At 39.1% G+C, this 25,689-nt stretch overlaps 2 non-coding genes across 2 annotated transcripts; one reads left to right on the forward strand and one right to left on the reverse strand.

Annotated features, from left to right (window-relative positions):
- The first annotated feature begins 13,153 nt into the window (after positions 1–13,153).
- Positions 13,154–13,257, forward strand: LOC112773536 (small nucleolar RNA R71). Its single transcript, XR_003188083.1, has one exon. It is a non-coding gene; the product is annotated as a small nucleolar RNA R71 (small nucleolar RNA).
- An 11,915-nt stretch (positions 13,258–25,172) lies between these two features.
- LOC112773750 (small nucleolar RNA R71) lies at positions 25,173–25,280 on the reverse strand. Its single transcript, XR_003188283.1, has one exon. It is a non-coding gene; the product is annotated as a small nucleolar RNA R71 (small nucleolar RNA).
- Between the last annotated feature and the right edge of the window lie 409 nt (positions 25,281–25,689).

Below are 25,689 nucleotides of genomic sequence, written 5' to 3' on the forward strand. Positions count from 1 at the left end.
TGGAAGGCTAGTATGATTAATTGTTGCTCAATTGGATTAGATTTTATTTAATTGAAGTTTTCATCTAGAACATTTTATGAAATTCTTGAAATCATGAAAACCTTGAAAAAAGCAAATGCAAATAAGGTAAGAAAGAAAAAGGGAAAGAATGAGAAAGTTGAAGGCTCTGAGTACCAATGACAAATCATTTGTGAAGTACTTGTGGTGTTTATGTATCAGGCCAAAAGCTTGAAAATAAAACACTTAGATTCAAGGTTAGGCTCAAGTGCAAAAGCACTCCCTCAAAGCTCAAGGCTCTGAGCATCAATGATTAGAGAGTAAAGAAAAGAAACAAATGAGCTTAAAGAAGTCCTCTAATTAAATGCTTGTGGTGCTTGTGTATCAAGTGGTAATACTTGAAAACAAAGCATTTAGAGTCGTAGCTTTGTTATCAACTCATAGGGCAAAGCACCCAAAAGGAGAAGCTAATAAGAAAATCAAAAGCTTATTTCAAGGAAGAAACATAAGAAAAAGATTTCATAAAATGAGCTAGATAGAAGCATCAATCATTTACCTTTCTTTTGTGATTGTGGCATGCATAGGAAACTAGCCAACTATGAACATTGAGTTGCTATTCTTCTTACCTTGGATTGTCAATCTCTAGTGCATGATTCTTTTCTTGCTTGGGGACAAGCAATGTTTAAGTTTAGTGTTGTGATGACATGTCATCATGTCATGTTTTTCTATGCTTTTTCATACAAGAAATTGATGGTTAGTGCTTAAATATTGAATGCTTTTGTGCTTAAATGGTATATTTCTTTGATCTTTTGACTTGATAAATTTGTAGGAAATTAGAAAAAGAAGCAAAGAAGCACAAATTAAGCTCAACTAAGCTCAAAAGGAGCAAAGAGGATTTGCAACCATGACCTCTTCACACTCCAACAAGAATAACTCGAGCTACAAAGCTCCAAATGAGGTGATTCTAGTGGCATTAGAAAGTAGGAATCCAGAGCTTTCCAAGCATATATGGCACTGCATGGTGGACACTAAATCTGAGGGAGAAAACTTACCCCAAATATGCAAAGATGAACATAGTATCAACCTGCAGTAAGGCCAGCTGACCTCTTCACCTTCCAAGGAGGATACCTTGAGCTTTAGAGCATTAAATGATGCGCTATCAAATGCATTGAAAATTAGACATCCAGGGCTTTCCAACGATATATAATAATATGGGGTGAACATTAAGTTTGGGCCTCAAAAGATGGTGTTAACTTTGGCCTCCAATGCAGCGTTCACTAAGTGAACGGCGTTCACTAATTGAACGTTTTCGACCTCCAAAACAGCATGACCATGCCTTCTTCTAAGGACCATAACTTGAGCTACAGATGTTCAATTGATGCGCTTTCAGTTGCATTGGAAAGATGACATTTAGAGCTTTCCAATGAAATATAGCAATCTATATTTGGCATGAAATTGAAGCACAAGTGATAGGCATCTTTAAGGCCCAAGAACCACACTCAGCAACACTTTTGGAGTAACGTTCACTTCCAAAGTGAACGCTACATTCACTTAGTGAACTTTATCGTGATTTCCAAGCTTGGGAGTAAGGGACTTGTGCTGTCCGTACACTAGCCAACGTTCAATAAGGGAACGTAGCATTCATTTAGTGAACGCCAGTGTAGAAAACTTATGCACCAAAGGAAGAGTGAACGCAACGTTCACTTAGTGAACGGAGCTCTCCACTGGAAGGGGCACCAAGCAACCCTGACCCACTCTCAGTCAAGGCCAAACCAAAAGAGCCCACTCTAAGGTGCAAGTCTGGCTCAATTAATTCCAATTCAAGCCCATTGACACACCAAAGCAAGTAAAACCCATGGACATCACTCAAAGCCACAAGAAAAAGCTTGATTAGGAATTTCATTTAAATTGTAATTTATTTTTAATTTCAATTTTATTTTTTATTTTTGTAAAGCCTATATAAAGGCATCAATTTCATTTCATAAAAGAAGGCAGGCTCTACTAGAAAGCAATAGGAGTAGGAGTAGGAGTAGAATAGAGAGCTCTCTTTTAAATTTTCCTTTTTGAATTTGAGAATTGGAAATCAGATCTGGGTTTTCTTTGCTTTTCTATTTCATCTTCTTTCCTCTGCAATTTCTTTTCTGTTTTGATCGAGAGAGCAATTGAGCTCTTGGCTTTCTTCCTATTTTTGCTATTTTATTGAAATTGTTAATTTCTCTTTAGGATTTCAAAATTGATCTAAGTCTTCTTGCTGTTTTGATTCTTCTGCACTTTTACTTTTCTATTTTCGTACTGAATTGATTTGTTTTTGAATTTCCTCATCTGAGAGCTCTTTAGTTTACTGTACTTCACATTTTTCAGTTCTGTTTTAATTTCCAGCACCCAAATCTTTTTATTCTTCATGCAATTTAAGTTCTCTTGCAATTTATATTCAGCAATCTAAATTCCTTGCACTTTAAGCTTCAGTCATTTACCGTTCTTGTAATTTAAGTTTCAGCTCTTTTACTTTCTTGCACTTTAAGATTCAGCCAATTTACTTCTTCTGCACTTTTAATTCACTGCAATTTATCTTCTGCTAGTTCTATTTCACTCAATTCAACACTATTAGCTTAACTAGACTAATCACCTCACTAAAGTTGCTTGATCCATCAATCCCTGTGAGATCGACCTCACTCTTGTGAGTTATTACTACTTGATGCGACCCGGTACACTTGCCGGTGAGTTTGTGTGGAAATCTAATTTTCACCCATCAAACACGCAGCACCGGTTGATCTACCAGCTGAAGGTAGCAACTTGGAGAGTTGCCGTACCCCCTTGCTCATCTTTGAGTGCACCGAGGACGGTGCAAACTTTTAAGTGTGGGGAGGTCGTCCGACCAGTCGGTGCTTTTGTGTGACAAGTTTCTAATCCCAACACGTTTGCATTTCATTCTAGGTCTTTTAGGATTTTAGTTTCATTTTCTTAATTTTGAATATATATACATAATAAGCTTAGTCAAAATAATGACATTCTTCAAGGATTTTATCTATAGAGCATCTCAATTGATTTGAGCAAACTTTTCATAGAACTTGCTTGAATTATACATATATTATGGAACATGTTTTGAGCTAAGAACACACAACCTTGTGAGATTTGAGCCCAATTGCGTGGCTACATCTTATAACCACTTATTTTCCTTCTTGTGTGCATTATTCTCTTTCTATGATTGTAATCTTTGATTTGTTTGATTCTCTATGTCCATTATTTTGTGTAGACATGCATTTATATTATTGAGGTCATCATTTCATTTAGCTTACTTACCCAAATAGCCTACCTTTTATCTTCCATTGTTAGCCAATTTGAGCCTACGATTAACCCACATGTTCTTAATTTTAGCACATTACAAGCCTTAAAGAGAAAAACAATAAAAGTCCTTAATTTGGATCTTTGATTAGCTTAGGCTAGTGTGTGTGTATCATTCAAGTGTGAGAAATTTGGGATATTGGTTGAGAAAAGGGTAGTTTTGTATTTTTGTTGAAAATATTAGGAATTGGGTACAGGCTCATGTGCTAATTAAATGTAAAACCATATGCATTGAGACTTTTGTATATACTTTATTGCAAAAAGAAAAAAAATGAGAAAAACAAAAAGAAAGAAAAAATATATATCAAAAGAATTAAAAAAACATAAAAAAAAAGAAAGAAAAAAAAGCAATAAAAAGGGAACAAAATGCCCCAAAGTGAAGCTCAATAATAATCAATGCATATGAGTTGTGATTAAGAAAAGAATGCATGAGTATGTGAAAGAGTGAAGAATGGGTAGTTAGGTTAGTTTTGAATTGTATAGGATGTCATAGGTGAGGTGGAAAGTTTAAGCTTATCAAAGATTCAAATTTCAAGTCCACTTGACCAAATATACATCCTACCTTGACCTAGCCCCATTACAACCTATGAGAAAGACCTCATGATAATTGTATGCATGCGTAGAATAAATGTTGATTGTTAGATGAAAAACAAATCTTGGAAAGCATGATTAGGGGAGAATTAAGTGAATCGACCCTAAACACTTGAGCGACTAGAGTGCAAACACTTCCGGTGAGGGTTCGATTGCTCAATTACATGTTTCCACCTATAATCATCACTTTTCTTGCAAGTTTGTAAAAATATTTAATAACTCAATTCAATTGTGGATTAGACTTGCTAGTCCTTAGCCCTTGTGCATATATGCTTCTTGGGAATTGATTTGTTTTGACCAAGCAATTGCATTCATTTAGATAGTTGCATATAGGTAGATTGCATTTAGTTAGATTTCATTGAATAAATGTTGATACCCTTTGTTTCTCTCTTGGTTTAAGCATGAGGACATGCTTGGTTTAAGTGTGGGAAGGTTGATAAACCCCATTTGTAGGGTTTATCTTGTATTGATTTTAGGGGATTTTATCACCTTTTACCCATATTTATTCAATGAAATAGCATGGTTTTATGATTGTCTCCTAATTTGTGCTTAAGTGTGAAAATATGCTTTTTAGGCCTTAATTGGTTGATTTTAATTCACCTTTGATTCCATTAGATGCCTTGATGTGTTTGCTAGTGATTTCAGGATGGAAAGGCTAGGAATGGATCAAAGGGATGGAGAGGAAAAGCATGCAAGTAGAGAACTCATGAAGAAACAAGGACTTGGGATGGAATCAACGACACGCAGGCGCAGCAGACGCACACGCGTGGATTGTGACGTCGCATGGCGACGCGTACGCGTACATGGCGCATCGCGTGGATGGAAAATTGTCAAGCGACGCATACGCGTGACCCTCACTTAAAGGCAATCCGCTGGGGGCAATTTTTGGGCCTCCCAGGCCCAAATCCAACTCACCTCTAGTGCTATTTAACCCAAGGAATGAAGAGGGATCAACCATTTAGGAACTTTTGAACAGATTAGTTTAGTTTAGTTTAGTTTTGGAGGGAAAGTTAGTTTCTAGAGAGAGAAGCTCTCACTTCTCTCTAGAATTATGATTAGGTTAGATCCAGATTAGAATTCTTAGATCTAGGTTAATTTCATGCTTTGATTTACATTTCCTTTGCAATTTCTTCTTCTTCTTCTTGATGCACGGAAACTTGTCTCTCAACAGATTTCCCTTCGGCAAGTATACCGAATTGTCGTCAAGTAAAAACTCACAATAGAGTGAGGTCGAATCCCACAGGGATTGATTGGTCAAGCAACTTTAATTAGAGAAATGTTCTAGTTGAGCTAGGCAGAAATTGAGTTGAGAAATTGCAGAATATTAAATGGCGGGAAAGTAAATAACAGAAATGTAAGTACTGGAAATAAATGATAGAATGTAAATGGCAGAAAGTAAATTGTAGAATCTTAAATGGGGATTTGGGGAGATGAGCATAAAAGTAAATGGCAGAAGATAAAGAGAATGGGTAAGATCAGAAATGGGGGATTCATTGGGCTTAGGAGATGTTGCATTCTCCGAATCAAATTCATTCTCATCTCTTCCTCAATCAATGCATTCATTGATCTCCTTGGCAATCTTAAGTGATTGGATCCCAATTCCTTTGCAACCCAATCTCTCTAAGCTTGAACAATTGCCCAATTTCTTGACTTAATTGCTCATGAGAAGAGATGAAGTATGGTCACTAATTATACCACATGTATTTCCAAATCAAAGTATAGGTAGGATTATATGTCACTATATCCATCCAAACTCCAATTTGGTCCAACATGAGAAAGCATTTCTAGCATGATCTCCTCATTTCTCTTCCAAGGTTCCGAGGAGATCCAAGTATTAATAGCCTCTTTTCCAAGAAAACTACCCAATTGGATGAAGATTGAAAGCCTTCTAGTAAAATCAAGAGAAAAGAAAGAAGAAGAATAATGAAAACTATTATTGATCCATCAAATTACAACAGAGCTCCTTAACCCAATGAAAATGGGTTTAGTTGTTCATAGCTCTGGAAATGGAAGATGATAGAGAAGAGTACATTCTCAAATTAAACTAGAAGTTGCATAGAAAGTAAAATATACAAAGTGTAGTTCTCAAGTTCCAGATCCCTTTTTAATTCAAAACTATCCCTATATATACTACTCTTCTGATCTTCAAGTTAGCTCTTCAAGTCTTGGATATGGGCCCTTGATCTTTAGTTGAAGCAGTTACAATCTTTAGTGGGCTCAGCTTTGCTTGCAGAAAGAATGTGAGTTAGGCATGATGGGAAGTTAGTTAGGGCATTAGTGGCGTTAACGTTAAGTGAAAATTTGGGTTCGAAAACGTTAGTGACGATAACTTTGTCATTAACGTTCCAAACTAGTTTATCCACGTTAACTTCAACGTTAGTGGTACTAACGTAGCCTCTTAGCCCTTTGCAAGCGTTATTGGCACTCACTTTTACCAATAACGTTGCTCCTTGTCCCTTTCTTCCACGTTAATGATCCACGTTAGTGTAACTAACGTGGCCCTTAACATGGGCAAGCCAAAGCTTCGAGAGCATTAGTGACACTCACCTTTGTCACTAACGCTTCAAAGTGCCCCTTTCTCCCACGTTAGTGCTTCACGTTAATTGCATTAACGTGACCACTAACGTGGGTATGCTTGCCATCTCCAACGTTAGTGACAAAGGTTAATGTCACTAATGTTGGCACATCATCCCTTGCTCCACGTTACCCTTCACGTTAGTGGTCTTAACATGACCACTAACATTGGCAATCTCTTCTCCCTCCACATTAGAGTTCACGTTAATTAGATTAACGTGACTCTTAACGTGGATATAGGTGGCCTTTTGGAACGTTACCGGTGCTCACTTTTACCACTAACGTTGGAGCTTCTTTTTCCTTCCACGTTAGTTCCCACGTTAGTGTAGCTTACATGACAACTAACGTGGGTTATGATGGCTTTCGAGGGTGTTATTGGTGGTAACTTTACCACTAACATTGCAAGCTTGCTCCCTTCCCATGTTAGTCGTCACGTTAGTAAGACTAACGTGGCTACTAACGTGGCTCTTCTTTGCTTCCTTTGTCTTGAAATCAAACAAACAAGGTGCATCAAAGCTTTGTTTCAGGTCATGAGATCATGCATCATCTATTTTATCATTCAATTCATGCAAAATTCTCATGGAATCATGTAAAGTTCACAATGTTTGCTTGAATCAAGATGTATATGTATATTCACCAAAAACTTGCTTATTTACTAAGAAAATGCTTGAAACTACCCTAAAATAGTAAAGAAAAAGGTCAGTGAAACTAGCCAAAATACCCTGGCATCACAACACCAAACTTAAAGCTTGCTTGTCCCTAAGCAAGTACTGAAACATAAGAATGATGAATGAAAGAACAAGAGAAACAAGTTCTTATTATAGAAGTAAAGTTCTTGGTCTATGGGGTTTCATGCATAGCAACTTAGATTCATTCCTTTATTGGTTTTCAGGTCCTCATCATGCTCTTGAATACTTGCTTGATTGCATCCTATGAGATCCTTATTCCTTCATCCCCCCCCCTTTTTTTTAGGGTTTATTGCATTCTTAGGCTAAGTGCTCTGTGAGGGGGCAACTCTTTAAAATAAGCTTTCAGCCAACACTCCCGAACCAGTTGGTTCAAGGTGCTAGGTGTTGAAACACCCCTAAGGACTTACTCCCTCAAGTCTCTCTCCCCCATACATGCACACCACAGGCATATGGTTTGTTATTTTCCTTTACTTGAGGACTTGGTGTCCAGCACCTCTTTGGGTTACTAAGTGTTCTGTAGCAAGGTTGCTCTTGATAGTGGATTTTCAGTTGATAATCCCGGGTTAGTTAACCCAAGTTACCAAGTGATGAGGCACTCCAGAGAACTTATTCATCCAAGCAGATCCTTTGCACAAGAACACCACAGAAACATGCTTCAAGATTCAAACCCTTGGTGCCTAGCCTTATTTTTTTTCTTTTTCTTTCTTTTTCAAACTCTCACTGTTCTTTTTCTTTTTCTTATTAGGATCTTGTTGTTTAGCTAGTCTCATAGAATGTGCTTCAAGCATAGGATTCAGGACATGTAGTTGCCTGTATACCTTGTTGGTGGACCAACTTAGCTAACTAATTACCACTCCACAAACATTTAGAACTTACTTCACAAGATGAACCCTACTCTGATTTTTCATAACATTTTCTTTTATTTAACTTAAAGGACAAGCATACATTTAAGCAGGATGAAAGTTACAACAGGGGACTTAGACTAGCACACATAGACTTAAGAAATGAAATTTTAAAGATAAGATTGAAAACTCTTAAGCTACTATGGAAGCATGTTCTATTTCATACATGATCTTCCTCATTTTAGGCTTGAAAGAAAGAAAAGGAAAAGAAACTCCGCCACCTTTTACTCATGTGGATGCCCATGCTCTGTCTCTTTGTTTATCCTCTTTGTGTCCACTTGCGCTTCCTTGTGTCCGTGTCATTCTGGCTCTTTTCCAATCCTCTAGTGCCTTCCTTACTAATTCATGACTCTTTTCTGCTCTTTCTCTTTCTTCTCGTGCTAATTTATCCTTCACTTCTTCATATCTTGTGATCCCATGGTGTAATATAGGCAGTTATTCGACTAAGTATCCGAGCCTGGCTTGAGTGTTCACATGATATCCAGTCTCACTCATATAGACTCCTTCTGAAAATGCCCTGTATTCGTCGAAGAGATCTGCCTGTTCTCTTTATTTCCGATGCATCTCATGTATGTGCGCACCTTGATGTGCTTGGATGTTGATTAGCTTTTGGATGGCTTCTTGTTGTTGATCTTGCTTTTGGTTCAATCTATGGAAGGATTCACCCCATTGTCTTCCTTGTTCCAGTTGCTGCTCCATCAATTGCTTTTGCCACTCCCCTTGTTGATTCATCCATCTAGAGAATGATTCTTCTTGGCGATTCATCATTTGTAGTTAAAGCTCTTTCTGTGCCCCTTGATTCTCCAAATATTTCCTAGATAAGCCATCAATGGCTTCTTGTAATTGGTGCATATCCAAAGTGGCTGGGGCTTGCTCCTCTGGGTTTTGTCCTTCTACAGCTTGATGGGCTGCCCTCTTTCTTAGCCTTCGTTGAGGTAGGGAAGATGCAACAGAATGCATCCGTCGAACAGTAATTGGGATGCCAATTTTTATCCACTCGGGGTTTTCATCTTCAAACACTACCCCAGCCTTGTCGCACAGACAGAAAATAGTGCTGGGGTATCCTAACCTTCCTCCAGAATCACTTTCCTCAGCTAATTTCCAAATGCCTTGAGCTATGAGTTCGTGAACCTTGATCTCTCCCCCTTTGAGTATGCAATGCACCATTGTTGCTCTCTTAAGGTTCACCTCTGAGTTATTTCCAACGGGGAGGATGGATTTCCTTACAATTTCGAACCACCCCTTTGCTTCAGGGGTGAGATCCCCTCTCTTCATGAATTTGGGCTTCCTATGGGAATCTCACACCCAATCAGCTCCTTGTATGCAGATATCTTGCGCAATCTGGTCATAACTGGGACTGCTATCTATTCTGGATTGATAGCTCTCTTCTGCAAAGGGTATGGTTCGTAGCTTTAATGCCCTCATGATATTTATGGGACTAAAATCCACTGTTACCCCTCTTACAAAGCTTATATAGGACTCATCTGCCTTGTCATACCTGACTGCGTTTGCATAAAACTCTCTTACAAGAGTTGCATTTACTTTTCTGACCGGATCAGTGAGGAGCTCCCATCTTCTCTTTTCTACATTCTCTGTGATTTCAGGGCACTCAGTTTTCTTAACTTGAAAGCCTAGCTCATATATGACCTCTTTATCCGCCATCCACCCAAATTGTAATGCATGGTGGAAAGTTCTAAATTTCTTCTCATCAAAATAGCATTGCTCTATAGGCTCTTTCCCTTTTCTTCTTTTAGAGCTCGACGATTCCATGAGTGACCTTTGATTTCGAATTTGTAGAAGTGTGGATGATTGCAGCTCAAAAGATGTAGCTATAAGAGTGTGTGAAAAAGCCTTTGATGGAGGAAGAAGTTTTGAGGGTGTTTCCTGAAAGTGAGAATTGTGAGGAGGGGCTTCTGGAATGTGAGAAGGTATGGAATGAGCGGGCCACTTTTTGGAGAGGTAATGACTAAGTGGAAGGTGTGGATCAATCTTTAGGGGTTAAGGATAGACGGTTGGGGTTTGGTACAAAATGAGCACAAGGATCATCATCTTGTATGAAGTGATTGGTTCGGTCTCCAAGGATATCATTCTTCCAATGTTGCATGGCAACATTTTCCAATGCATTCCTTTTTGAAGGCATGTGTATAGCCCCCCTTTTTGAAGTGGCCGAACTCCCTTCTTCATTTGTCCCATTAATTCCATCCAATCTTCCCTTCATTTCTCCTACAAGATAAAAAGAATAGAATTAATGAGTTTGGATAGTGGTGGTAAAATTAGAGAGTGAAATAACTACTTTTTTAAAATTTTGTTTTAAAAAAAACTAAATGCTATTCATGAATGCAAACTAACTGACTCCTTTTTTTTTGTGTTCATGTATGCAACATTGGTGACACCAAACTTAGTTTGTGACCATGTAGTGTAAAAAGAGTTGATTAAGGCTCTAAGATTAGCATGATATGAACTGTGTTTATGTTCTCTTAGTGTGCCTTGAACACCAAACTTGTTGTTCACTATACGTTGCATACAAGGATTCATCTAAGTGTTTGTCAAAGTTGATTTGGAATTCATGAACCTTGCTTTATTAACTACCTTAAACATCTTAAAAAAAATTGAAAGGATATAAAACATGGGTTGCCTCCCATGAAGCGCTTCTTTAGCATCATTAGCTTGACGTTTTGCCTTTGTCAGGGTGGTTGGTAATGCCTCAAATCTTCCCCCCCCCCCCCCCGCAGTGAATCTATCTCCGTTGGCTTCATTAAGAATCTTCACATGTTCCAAGGATATAATTCTGCTGATGGTGTAAACTTTAGGCAGCTGAGATGGAATGGTGGGGAGATGAGGTGGAATAGCTGGGAAATGAGCAGAGATTACCTTATCCCCTGGAGAGAAATCCTCTGTAGGGATCTTTTTGTTCCTCCATCCCCTTGGCGCCTTCTTCCTTGTTTCTTTTAATGCTATCCTGCTCTTTGTGGCTTCTTTTTCCAAGAAAATTTTGTTGCTGGTCTCATATGACTCTGGTTGGTTTAGCTCCTCTTGGGTTTCCTTTAGCTGTTGTACCTTCTGACTGTATTGTTTGTCAACTAAAGGGATTCCCAGGTGTATTGTTTGTGTTTCAGTGCTTGTTTCTTCCACCAGTGCCTTATTGTGATCTCCCCATGATTCCTTGTTTTCTTGAACTGCTTCTTGTGAGGGTTTGAAGACATTGAAGGTAAGTTGTTCATCATGTATCCTCAATATTAGCTCTCCTCGTTCCACATCTATGAGTGCCCTGGCTCTGGCTAGGAATGGTCTTCCCAATATGATTGGATGGAGGTGACTCTTTTCCATCTCTAAGATAACAAAGTCTGTGGGAAGGAAGTAGTTCCCAACCTTCACCAACACGTTTTCAACCACTCCTATTGCTTGTTTTTGAGTTTTGTCAGCCAATTTGATGATTACATCCGAGGGCGTTAGCTCATTGATCTGAAACTTCTTCATGAGGTATAAAGGCATTAAGTTGATGCTTGCTCCCAGGTCACAAAGTCCCTTATCAATCACTATTTCTCCTATAGCACAAGGGATGTGAAAATTCCCTGGATCCTTTCTTTTTGTAGGCAACTCTGTTTGAATGAGAGCACTGCATTCCTTATTCATCACTATTGTTTGCCCTCCCTTAAGTGAACTTTTCTTAATCAACAGCTCTTTCATGCACTTAATGTATGATGGCATTTGTTGGAGAGCCTTGATGAATGGTATGTTTACATGGAGAGATGCAAACATGTCGAGAAACTTTGAGTACACTCTCCTTTCTACACCACCCTTGAGTCTTTGGGGAAAAGGTGAATATGGGTCAGAATCTCCTTCTCCCTTCTTCTGTGTGGAGTTGGTTTCTTGGTCACCCTCTTCTTACTTCTCTACTGGAATATCTCGAGAGTGTTCTAAGGGTTTGTTCAGTTCTTCCTCACTCCCCTTATCACTTATAGTGACCATCTTGCATTCTTCCCATCTTACTTTCTTTGCTTCATGAACCTGAAATCACTTAACAAATATATCAAGGCATCGAATAGAATTAAAGTGAATTAAATTTAGCTATTTTAAGGCCTAAAAAGCATGTTTTCACATTTAAGCACAAATCAAGAGAGAATTACAAAACCATGCTATTTCATTGAATAAATGTGAGAAAAGGTGATAAAATCCCCCAAATTAAGCACAAGATAAACCACAAAATTGGGGTTTATTACTTCACCTCTCGGGTTTTTCTCCGTGTCACTTGGGGAGCTATCAATAGGTTTGGGAATCTGCTGAGAGAGGTATCCCACTTGATATTCCAGCCTTTTTATGGTGTCTCCCTGGTTTTTGATATTAGCTCGCACCTCATCCTTGAACACTCTGTTGTCTTGGATTTCCTTGCATATACCTTCAAGTAGAGTCTCAATCCTGGAGAGTCTATCTTCGGATGGTGATGGTGAATTGAGGTTGGAGGGGTGAGAAGGGCCATTTTGGTTTTGATATGGATGTTGAGAAGTATTGTTGGGTGAGTGTTGATATGATCTCTATGTGGAATGTTGGTGAGTTGCATTATTGTTGGGATTGTGACGTCTCGAATCTTGGCCTTGATCTTGTTGATTTCCCCACCCAAAGTTTGGGTGGTTCTTCCAACTAGGATTATAAGTTTTGGAGTATGGATCATGGGTTTGCCTAGGTGAGTTTCCAATATAGTTGGCTTGTTCCCGGTCACCCTCTTCCTTTGTATTCACTCCTTTTTGAGCTGCTGATGAGGTGGTGACTGCTGCAACTTGGTTTCTTTCCATCTTCTTGGTAAGGTCAGCCAGCTGCTTGGTGGTCATCTTGTTTTGAGCTAGCAGCGCGTCCATGTTGTTCAGCTCTATTACTCCTCGAGTATTGCCCCTTTCAGAAGCATAGAAGTAGTCATTCTCAGCTACAGTCTCGATGACATCTATGGCTTCTTCAATGATCTTCTTCTTGTTCAGAGATCCCCCAGATGAGTGGTCTACTGCCTTCTTTGATTCATAAGAAAGACCCTCATAGAAAATGTGCAGTTGCACCCATTCATTGAACATGTCTGGCGGGCACCTTCTTGTTAAGTCCTTAAACCTCTCCCATGCTTCATAGAGAGTTTCACCATCTTGTTGTCTGAAGGTTTGTACCTCAGCTCTCAACCTGTTGATTCTTTGAGGAGGGTAGAATCTTGCCAAGAATTTGTTTACCACATCTTTCCAGGTTATTAAACTCTCCTTCTGGAAGGATTCCATCCATTTAGATGCCTTATCCTTGAGCGAAAAAAGGAACAAAAGCAGCCTATAGGTGTCAGGATGAACACCATTAGACTTCACAGTATCACATATCATTAGGAAGGTGGTTAGATGTTGATTGGGGTCTTCTTGGGTGCTTACTCCGAATGCACAGTTGTTCTGAACGAGGGTGATGAGATGGGGTTTTAGTTCAAAGTTATTGGCATGTATGGTTGGCTTTTGGATGCTACTTCCACAATTTTCTGGGTTTGGATTGATATAAGAGCCTAGAACTCTTCTCTCTTGCCCAGCATGATTTACTGGGCCTTCTCTGGCATGGTTGTGAGCTTCTTCTTCATGGTGGTTCTCCATATTCTCCTCCATGTTTGTTTCAAAATATTCTTCCTCCTTCTCAGTACCAACGACTCTCTTCCCTTTTGCTTCCCTCCTTAATCTAAGGAAGGTCCTCTCAGGTTCGGAATCAAAGGAAGTGAAGCCCCACTTCTTCTACCTGTCATACAACCAACACAGCAAAAAGCAAGAAAGGAAATGAATGAAGAAATTACTCTTGTTAGAATGGCTGTTAGTGTGAGTGGTACAATGTATCAAACAGTTAGTGGGTTAGTGAACTAAATTGTAAACAACTAAGAAAACACAACAAACAGGTAACGGAAAAAAAAGAAGAAAATAGCTAAAACTGAAAGTAAATTACTCAGATGGAATTAAACAAAACAAAATAAAATTGCTCAATCTAGTGATCCTCTAACTTAATCATTGTCGACACAAAATCAATCCCCGGCAACGGCGCCATAAACTTGATGCACGGAAACTTGTCTCTCAATAGATTTCCCTTCGGCAAGTATACCAAATTATCGTCAAGTAAAAACTCACAATAGAGTGAGGTCGAATCCCACAGGGATTGATTGGTCAAGCAACTTTAATTAGAGTAATGTTCTAGTTGAGCTAGGCAAAAATTGAGTTGAGGAATTACATAATATTAAATAGTGGGAAAGTAAATAACAGAAATGTAAGTGCTGGAAATAAATGACAGAATGTAAATGGCAGAAAGTAAATTGCAGAATCTTAAATGGAGATTTGGGGAGATGAGCATAAAAGTAAATGGCAGAAGATAAAGAGAATGGGTAAGATCAGAAATGAAGGATTCATTGGGCTTAGGAGATGTTGCATTCTCCGGATCAAATTCATTCTCATCTCTTCCTCAATCAATGCATTCATTGATCTCCTTGGCAATCTTAAGTGATTGGATCCCAATTCCTTGGCAACCCAATCTCTCTAAGCTTGAACAATTGCCTAATTCCTTGATTTAATTGCTCATGGGAAGAGATGAAGTATGGTCACTGATTATACCACAGGTATTTCCAAATCAAAGTATGGGTAGGATTATATGTCACTATATCCATCCAAACCCCAATTTGGTCCAACATGAGAAAGCATTTCTAACATGATCTCCTCATTCCTCTTCCAAGGTTCCGAGGAGATCCAAGAATGAATAGCCTCTTTTCCAAGACAACTACCCAATTGGATGAAGATTGAAAGCTTTCTAGTAAAATCAAGAGAAAAGAAAGAAGAAAAATATTGAAAACTATTATTGATCTATCAAATTACAATAGAGCTCCCTAACCCAATGAAAAGGGGTTTAGTTGTTCAAAGCTCTGGAAATGGAAGATGATAGAGAAGAGTACATTCTCAAATTAAACTAGAAGTTGCAGAGAAAGTAAAATATACAAAGTGTAGTTCTCAAGTTCCAGATCCCTTTTAAATTCAAAACTATCCCTATATATACTACTCTTCTAATCTTCTAGTTAGCTCTTCAAGTCTTGGATATGGGCCTTTGATCTTTAGTTGAAGCAGTTACAGTCTTTAGTGGGCTCAGCTTTGCTTGCAGAAAGAATGTGAGTTAGGCATGATGGGAAGTTAGTTAGGGCGTTAGTGGCATTAACGTTAAGTGAAAATTTGGGTTCGAAAATGTTAGTGACGATAACTTTGTCACTAACGTTCCAAATTAGTTGATCCACGTTAACTTCAACGTTAGTGGTACTAACGTAACCACTAACGTAGCCTCTTAGCCCTTCGCAAGCGTTATTGGCACTCACTTTTACCAATAACGTTGCTCCTTGTCCCTTTCTTCCACGTTAATGATCCACGTTAGTGTAACTAACGTGGCCCTTAACGTGGGCATGCCAAAGCTTCGAGAGCGTTAGTGACACTCACCTTTGTCACTAACGCTTCAAAGTGCCCCTTTCTCCCACGTTAGTGCTTCACGTTAATGGCATTAACGTGACCACTAACGTGTGTATGCTTGCCATCTCCAATGTTAGTGACAAAGGTTAATGTCACTGACATTCGCACATCATCCCTTGCTCTACGTTACCCTTCACGTTAGTGGCCTTAACGTGACCACTAACGTAGGCAATCTTGGCCTTATCCAACGTTAGTGACAAAGGTGAGTGTCACTAACGTTGGCAATCTCTTCTCTCTCCATGTTAGAGTTCACGTTAATTAGATTAACGTGACTCTTAACGTGGCTATAGGTGGCCTTTTGGAATGTTAGTGGTGCTCACTTTTACCACTAACATTGGAGCTTCTTTTTCCTTCCACGTTAGTTCCCACGTTAGTGTAGCTAACGTGACAACTAACGTGGGTTATGATGGCTTTTGAGGGCGTTATTGGTGGTAACTTTACCACTAACGTTGCAAGCCTGCTCCCTTCCCACGTTAGTAGTCACGTTAGTGAAACTAACGTGGCTCTTCTTTGCTTTCTTTGTCCTAAAATCAAACAAACAAGGTGCATCAAAGCTTTGTTTCAGGTCATGAGATCATGCATCAATCATTTTATCATTCAATTCATGCAAAATTCTCATGGAATCATGTAAAGTTCACAATGTTTGCTTGAATCAAGATGTATGTGTATATTCACCCAAAACTTGCTTATTTACTAAGGAAATGCATGAAACTACCCTAAAATAGTAAAGAAAAAGGTTAGTGAAACTGGCCAAAATGCCCTGGCATCACTTCTACCTTTCCTCTCTCTACTTTAGCATTTAATTCTTGTAATTATCTATTTTTATGTTGATGCACTTTTGTTTCTTCTATTTCTCTTTTAATGCAATTTATGATTAATTTGTTGTTGTTTGATTCCTTGCAATTGACTAGTATAGATTTACTTTCTTTTTATGCCTTCCATGTATTTGATGAAATGCTTGGTTGGATTATCGAGTAGATTTTGTTCCTCTTGGCTTAGGTAGAGTAATTAGTGACTCTTGAGTTATCTAATTCTCTTGTTGATTGATAATTATAAGTTGCTGATTGATTTGAATGCCACTAAAGCTAGTCTTTCATCTAGATTAGGCTAGGACTTGTGGACTCAAGTTGATTCATCCACTTGACTTTCCTCCATAGTTAGAGGTTAACTAAGTGGGAGCAATGGACAATTCTCGTCATAATTGAGAACGATAACTAGGATAGAACTTCTAGTTCTCATACCTTGTCAAGAGCTTCTCTAGTTGTTAGATTATTTCCATGCATTTATATTTCTTGTCTATTATCTCAAAAACCCCAAACATACCTCATAACCAATAACAAGAACACTTTATCGCAATTCCTAGGGAGAACGACCCGAGGTTTGAATACTTCGGTCATATTTTTAGGGGTTTGTTACTTGTGACAACCAAATTTTTGTATGAAAGGATTATTGTTGGTTTAGAAACTATACTTGTAATGAAATTTCATTTGTGAAATTCTTTACTAGCAAAAATCCGTTCATTAGCTGGTTGGTCCGAACCTTGATAGTGTGAGCTTGAAAGTATGGGCAGAGTCGTTGAGAAGTGAGTATGAGAGCGTAGGCGAACTTTTCTATCTTTTGATAGTTCAGTTCAGCCCCTTGTAAAGCTTTGCTGATGAAGTAGATGGGTTGCTGCCTACCTTCGTCTTCTCTGACTAGTGCTGAAGCGATTGCCCTATTTCCCACTACGAGGTATAAGATGAGTACTTCTTCTTTCCGTGGTCGGGTAAGAATGGGCGGTTGCCCCAAGAATTTTTTGAAATATTGTAAGGCTTTTTCACACTCTATTGTCCATTCAAACCTCTTTCCTTTCCTTTAATATGGCGTAAAAGGGGAGAGATCTGATGGCTGACCCAGCTAGAAACCTGGACAAGGATGCAAGTCTTCCATTGAGCTGTTATACTTTTTTGACTCAAGTCAAACTTTTCATGTCGAGCATAGCTTGACATTTATCTGGGTTCACCTCAATTCCTCTTTGCGTGAGCATGAAGCCCAAGAATTCGCCAGCTTCTACCGCAAAGGTGCATTTTGCGGGATTAAGTCGCATTCCATGCTTTCTGATGGTGTCGAACACTTTGGTGAGATCGGACAACAAGGATTCCTTACTTTGTGTTTTTACCAGCATATCATCTACGTAAACCTCCATTAATTTCCCAATGTGGTCTGCAAAGACTTTGTTCATCAATCTTTGGTAGGTAGCTCCTGCGTTTTTTAGCCCGAATGGCATGACGATATAGCAGTAATTTGCCTTTGGTGTTAGGAACGAGATCTTTTCTTGATCGGGTGGATACATCGGGATTTGATTGTATCCTGAATAAGCATCCATGAAGGAGAGGTACTTGTATCTGGAAGATGCGTCCACTAGAGTGTCTATACTTGGGAGTGGGTAGGGATCTTTTAGGCAGGCTTTATTGAGATCGGTGTAGTCAGTGCACATCCGCCACTTTTCATTTGACTTTTTTTACCAAGACAACGTTAGCTAGCCATAGTGGGTATTTGACCTCCCTTACGAATCCTGCCTCCAGTAAGGTTTGTACCTGTTCTTCCACAGCTTGGGACTTTTCTGGTCCGAGCTTCCTACGCTTCTACTGCACTGGTCGAGATCTTGGGTATACCGCTAGTTTGTGGCACATTAGTTTGAGATCTATACCCGGCATGTCTGCGGCCTTCCATGCAAAGAGGTCGGCGTTATCCTTTAGGAACTGTATCAAAGACTCCTTTAAGTCTCCCTTTAAGGTTGCTCCGACATTTGTGGTCTTATCCCGGGCATCGCCGATTTGGACCTCTTCAGTCTCGCCTTTAGGTTGTGGAAGAAGTTCCTCGCGAGCTCGAACTCCCCTGAGTTCAATAGTGTTGACTTCCTCTCTTTTGGGGTTGCCTTTAAAGTTCAGACTTTCATTGTAACAACGTCGTGCAATTTTTTGGTCTCCTTTAATCGTGGCGATCCCTTCTGGAGTTGGGAACTTCATGCAGAGATGAGGAGTCGAGACCACTATGGCAAGCTGGTTTAGTGTTGTCCGACCTATTAGGGCATTGTAAGCTGAGCTCACGTCGACTACGATATAGTCTATGTTGAGTGCCCTTGACCGGGTTCCTTTCCCAAAGGTTGTATGTAATGAGATATCCGAGTTTGTCTTGCAAACCGAGTTTGTCGAAGGCGGATTTGAACAAGATATCCGCGGAGCTTCCTTGGTCTACCAGTGTTCTATGGAGATTAGCGTTGGCCAATATGACAGTAATGACCATGGGATCATCATGTCCTGGGATAATGCCCGTTGCATCTTCTTGGGTAAAGGTAATAGTGGGGAGATCAGATGACCTATTTCCTTCCCCAACATGATATACCTCTTTAAGGTGTCTTTTGCGAGATGATTTAGAGATCCCTCCTCCTGCGAATCCTCCATCTATCATATGGACATGCCTCTCAGGGGTGTGGGGTGGTCGTTCAATCCGTCCGGCCTCTTCGTCCCTTCTTCTTTTCCTTGGTTCCTCCGCCTTGTTGGCTAAGTACCGATCTAGTTGCCCTTCTCTTGCCAATTTCTCTATGACATTCTTTAAGTCAAAGTACTCGTTAGTAGGATGTCCATAAATTCAGTGGTATTCATAGTACTCTGTCCGACTTCCCCCTCCTTTCTTGCTTTTGATTGGGCGGGGTGGTGGGATATTTTCTGTGTTGCATATTTCTCAGAAAGCATCTACAAGAGACACTCGAAGAGGGGTGTAATTATGGTATTTCTTGGGCTTCTTGCTGGGTTGATCTTCTTTTTTCTTAGACTCTTTATCCTTGTCTCGAGAGGGTAGGAGAATCCAGGTTTTGAGGTTTCTCCTAATTGAGAATTGTCCTCCATGTTAATATACTTTTCTGCCCGCTCTTGTACCTCGTTCAGAGATGTTGGATGCTTTTTTGATATGGAGTGACTAAAAGGTCCTTCTCTCAGGCCATTGATGAGACCCATAATGGCTGCTTCTGTGGGCAGACTTTGTATGTCTAGACACGCTTTGTTGAATCTTTCCATGTAGTTGCGAAGACTTTCCCGATCTCTTTGCTTGATTCCTAGCAGGCTCGAGGCGTGTTTGGCTTTGTCCTTCTAGATGGAGAATCTGGCAAGGAATTTTTTGGCTAGGTCATCAAAACTTGTGATGGATCTAGGAGGCAAACTGTCGAACCACTTTATTACTATCTTTGTTAAGGTAGTCGGGAAGGCCTTGCATCGAATGGCGTCCGAGGCGTCGGTGAGGTACATTCTGCTTCTGAAATTGCTGAGATGATGGCTTGGATCTGAGGTACCGTCGTATAGGGTCATGTTGGGAGCTTTAAAATCCTTTGAAACTTTAGCTTTCATGATCTCTTTGATGAAGGGATCTTGGTTCTTGTTGGAGTTGTCATCGTGACTGGACTGAACGGTTTTAGCTTTCAGATCAGCCTCGAGCTTTAGGAGCTTGTCTTCTAGCTCTCGGCATCGCCTAGTTTCTCTCCGGAGGTCCCTCTCGGCTTCTCATTGATGCTCAGCCTCTTTTTTGAGTTGTTTGAGACGATCCTGTTGAGCCTGTAGAGCATCCAGGATTTCTGTATTTGGCAAATACTTATCTATGTTTGGTTGAGATATATCTTTCAATGTGATGTCCGTGTTCTTATGCGTCGTTCTGTTTTCCAAGTCAGAGTTGTGGTTGTTGTCAAGGTTATCCGCCATGATGATGGAATGACTTCCACGTTCCCTAGCAACGGCGCCAATGTTCCGAGGGTTACCTGAAACTGAAGGTCGATCTCGGATGAGATCTGCTATGGTGATCGGAGCTGTCGCGTCCGACTTATTGACTTTGGTGGTGTTGCTGATCCTTGATCACCGGAGGGTGGTGGTACCTGCAAGAGACTCTGATGCTTATGTTAGTACGGGCTTTAAACAGATATTTTGGTGTAGAATCAGAGTATGAGTTATACCTGGGTGCTCCAGTGTATTTATAGTGGTGTGGGCTGACCTTTTTAGATAAGATAAGTTAACTATCTTATCTTATCTTTTAGTGAAGTCATCTTATCTTTAAGGAGAATCGCCTTTATCTTTCTAGGCTTTGGCTGCCTTTAGATTGGGCTGTGTTCCTTTATTTGGGCCTGCTTTGGGCTTCTTATGGCGATTTGGCCGAACTCTTTAAAGGGAGAGATCGGGAGACCTCACCTAAGGAGGTCAGTCGCTTTTGTCTTCGATTAGCCCGGGTCGCATAGCTCGACCCAGGGTATAAACATTGACCAACATTTATCATTTTATATATATACTAAATGAAATGTTGTGATTATGAAAAGTTATTAAAAATTTTTAGTTCACTCCCTATTTTCAATCAAACCAAATTCTCATATGCAAAGGGTAAACTAAGCTCAATAATCCATATTTTTTTAAATCACAACTAATAAATTAAAAGTGCAATTCAAACTAAAAGTCTAAGATATATGCAAGCCAAAGTACAAAATGCAACAAAGTAAAAATAAACAAACGTACAATAAAGTAAAAATGTGCAAGTACTAAAAAAATAAAACAAAATAAAGCAAAATAGAACAAAAGTTTGAAATGGTTCACCAAAATATAGACTCCACTGATGATGGTGACCTCCCCACACTTAAATAACAGCATCGTCCTCGATGCTCCTCAAATCAAGTTGGGTGAGCAAGGTCAACGTCTGCATCTATATCGTCGCCTGTCAAAGTATGTGCCTCTGGCTCTGTCGACTATGGCTGTTGATGAGCGGATAATTTATACGCTTTTTGGCATTGTTTTTACTATGTTTTTAGTATATTTTTGTTAGTTTCTATTATATTTTTATTAGTTTTTAAATAAAAAATCGCATTGCTGGACTTTACTATGATTTTGTGTGTTTTTCAATGATTTCAGGTATTTTCTGGCTGAAATTGAGGGACCTGAGCAAAAATCTGATTCAGAGGCTGAAAAAGGACTGCAGATGCTGTTGGATTCTGACCTCGCTGCACTCGAAGTGGATTTTCTGGAGCTACATAAGCCCAATTGGCGCGCTCTCAATTGCATTGGAAAGTAGACATCCTGGGCTTTCTAGCAATATATAATAGTCCATACTTTTCTCAGGATTTGATGGCCCAAACCGGCATTCCAAGTCAGCATAGAAATTCTGGTGTCAAAACACCAGAACTGGCATAAAAGCTGGAGTTAAACGCCCAAACTGGCACAAAAGCTGGCGTTTAACTCCAAGAAAAGCCTATACACGTGAAAGCTTCAACGCTCAGCCCAAGCACACACCAAGTGGGCCCTGAAGTGGATTCTGCATCATTTACTCACTTCTGTAAACCCTAGGTTACTAGTTTTCTATAAATAGAACTTCTTGCTATTGTATTTAAGAGACCTTTTACACACTTTTACATCTTTGGAACTTATATGTTCACGTTTGAGGCTGGCCTCATGGCCATGCCTAGACCTTGTTCTTATGTATTTTCAATGGTGGAGTTTCTATACATCATAGATTAAGGTGTGGAGCTCTGCTGTTCTTCATGAATTAATGCAAAGTACTACTGTTTTCTATTCAATTCACGCCTACTTCTTCTCTAAGATATACACTCGTTCTTCAACTTGATGAATATGATGATCGGTGACACTCATCATCATTCTCACCTATGAACACGTGCCTGACAACCACTACCGTTCTACATGCAAACAAGCTTGAATCTGTATCTCTTGGGTTTCTAATCTAAGATTAAAACCTTCGTGGTATAGGATAGAATTATTGGCAGCCATTCTTGAGATCCAAAAAGTCTAAACCTTGTCTGTGGTATTCCGAGTAGGATCTAGGAAGGGATGACTGTGACGAGCTTCAAAATCGCGAGAGCTGGGCGTAGTGACAGACGCAAAAGGATCAATAGATCCTATTCCAACATGATCGAGAACCAACAGCTGATTATCCGTACGGTGACAGCGCATTTGGACCATTTTCACTGAGAGGACGGGAAGTAGCCATTGACAATGGTGATGCGCAACATAAAGCTTGCCATGGAAAGGAGTATGAATGATTGGATGAAGGCAATAGGAAAGCAAAAGTTTAGGAGGAACAAAGCATCTTCATACGCTTATCTGAAATTCCTACTAATGAATTACATAAGTATCTCTATCTTATTTTATGTTTTATTTATATTTTAATTATCAATTCTCCATAACCATTTGAATCCGCCTGACTGAGATTTACAAGATGACTATAGCTTGCTTCAAGTTGACAATCTCCGTGGGATCGACCCTTACTCACGTAAGGTTTATTACTTGGACGACCCAGTGCACTTGCTGGTTAGTTGTGCGGAGTTGTGACAAAGAGTTGAGATTACAATTGTGCGTACCATGATGTTGGCGCCATTGATTATCACAATTTAGTGCACCAAGTTTTTGGCGCCGTTGCCAGGGATTGTTCGAGTTTGGACAACTGACGGTTCATCTTGTTGAAGTCTGGCTGGTTGTGAAACCATGTCTAAACTTTTGGACCGAGGTTTCAACTTATCATCACAAGAGCTTATTGATTTCTATCAATTTTCCTATTGAAAGTAATGATCTGCTAAAGCTTGGCTGGCCATTGGCCATGTTTAGTGTTTTGGACCGAAGCTTTTACTAAAAGCTTAGCTGGCTAGTAAGCCATGTCTAATTCCTGGACCGGAGTTTTAGACTAACATTGCATGATTCCTGGAATTCTCATTAAAAATTTTGAATCTCTTTATTTTCTTCTCCATATAATTTTCGAAAAATCACAAAAAAAATTTATAAAATCCTAAAATCAAAAATATTTTATGTTTCTTGTTTGAGTCTAGTGTCTAATCTTAAGTTTGGTGTCAATTGCATTCTTCTAATTTTCAAAAATTACATGCACTATGTTCTTCATAGATCTTCAAGTTGTTCTTGATGATTTCCTTGCTCTGATCTTTAAATTCTCTTGGTTTCTGTCTTTTGTTGTTTCTCATATGCATTTTCAAATTGTTATAGTCCTTAGTATAGAGACCTCTAAGTTTGGTGTCTTGCATGCATTGTTGATTTAATCTTAGTTTTCCATGATTAGTTGCATTTTGATTATTTCTCATCATTAAAAATTCAAAAAAAAAATTTTTAAATTGTGTCTTTTCAAGTCAATAATACAGAGAATTGAAGATTCAGAACATGCAGCAGAGAAATTACAGAGAAAAAGCCAGGCGTTCAAAACGCCCAGTGAAGAAGGAAAACTGGCATTTAAACGCTAGCCAGGGTACCTGGTTGGGCATTAAACGCCCAAAAAGGTAGCATTTTGGGCGTTAAACGCCAGAATGGATGCCATTCTGGGCGTTTAACGCCAAGAGGACACTAGAGAGAAGATTTTGTTTTTAATTCAAATCTTTTTCAAAATCAAATCTTTTTCAAGTCATATCTCTTCAATCATATCTTTTCAAAATCAATTTCTTTCCATTTTTTAATTATTATTATTTTCGAAAATCCTTGCTACAATTAATGATTTACTTCAAAATTTTCAAGTTGTTACTTGCCTATTAAGAAAGGATCAAATTTTAAATTCTAGAATCATATCTTCTAATTTCTTGTTAGTCAAGTAATCAACTTTAATTTTAAAAATTTCTCTTTTTAATTTGATTCTCAATCATATCATATCTTTTCAATCACATCTTTTTCAAAATTAATTTTCAATCATATCTTTTTGATTTCTAATTTCAAAATCTTTTCCAAAAATCACTTAATTTCTTTCCCAATCTTAGTTTTCGAAAATAATTTACCAAATTTTCAAAATTTCTTTTAATTATTTCAAAATCTTTTTACTTTAATTTTGAAAATTCTTCCCCTCTTCTCAAATCCTTCTATTTAAAGGACTAACACTTCTCCATTATGAGCAATTCAAACTCTGTCCCTCTTGATAAGTTCGAATTCTCTCTTTTCTACCTCATCCTTCTATTTTTATTTTCCTCTGACACCTCAAGGAATCTCTATATTGTGACATAGAGGATTCTATATTTTCTTCTCCTCTCTTTTCATATGAGCAGGAGCAAGGACAAGGACATTCTTGTTGAAGCTGATCCTGAACCTGAAAGGACCTTGAAGAGAAAGCTAAGAGAAGCTAAAGTACAACCCCCTATAGAGGACCTAACAAAAACTTTCAAACAAGAAAAAGCCATGGCAGCCGAAAACAACAACAATGCCAACAATGCAAGGAAGGTGCTTAGTGACTTTAATGCACCTACTCCCGACTTCTATGGGAGAAGCATCTTTATCCCTGCCATTGGAGCAAACAACTTTGAGCTTAAGCCTCAATTAGTTTCTCTAATGCAACAGAATTGCAAGTTTCATGGACTTCCATTAGAAGATCATCATAAGTTCTTAGCTGAATTCTTGCAAATCTGTGATACTGTCAAGACCAATGGGGTTGATCCCGAGGTCTACAGACTTATGCTTTTCCCTTTTGCTGTAAGAGACAGAGCTAGGATATGGTTAGATTCACAACCTAAAGAAAGCCTGAACTCTTGGGAAAAGCTAGTCAATTCCTTCTTGGCAAAGTTCTTTCCACCTCAAAAATTGAGCAAGCTTAGAGTGGAAGTCCAAACCTTCAGACAGAAGGAAGGTGAATCCCTCTATGAAGCTTGGGAAAGATACAAGCAATTGATCAGAAAGTGTCCTTCTGACATGCTTTCAGAATGGATCATCATAGGTATCTTCAATGATGGTCTGTCTGAACTGTCCAAGATGTCAATGGATAGCTCTGCTGGAGGATCTCTTCATCTAAAGAAGACGCCTGCAGAAGCTCAGGAACTCATTGAAATGGTTGCAAATAACCAATTCATGTACACCTTTGAAAGGAATCCTGTGAATAATGGGACAAGTCAGAAGAAAGGAGTTCTTGAAATTGATACTCTGAATGCCATATTGGCTCAGAACAAAATATTGACTCAGCAAGTCAATATGATTTTTCAGAGTCTGTCTGGAATGCAAGCAGCAACAGTCAGTACCAAAGAAGCTTCATCTGAAGAAGAAGCTTATGATCCTGAGAGCCCAGCAATGGAAGAGGTGAATTACATGGGAGAATCCTATGGAAACACCT

Source organism: Arachis hypogaea, chromosome 18 (assembly GCF_003086295.3).
Source record: "Arachis hypogaea cultivar Tifrunner chromosome 18, arahy.Tifrunner.gnm2.J5K5, whole genome shotgun sequence".
NCBI classification, from domain to species: domain Eukaryota; kingdom Viridiplantae; phylum Streptophyta; class Magnoliopsida; order Fabales; family Fabaceae; genus Arachis; species Arachis hypogaea.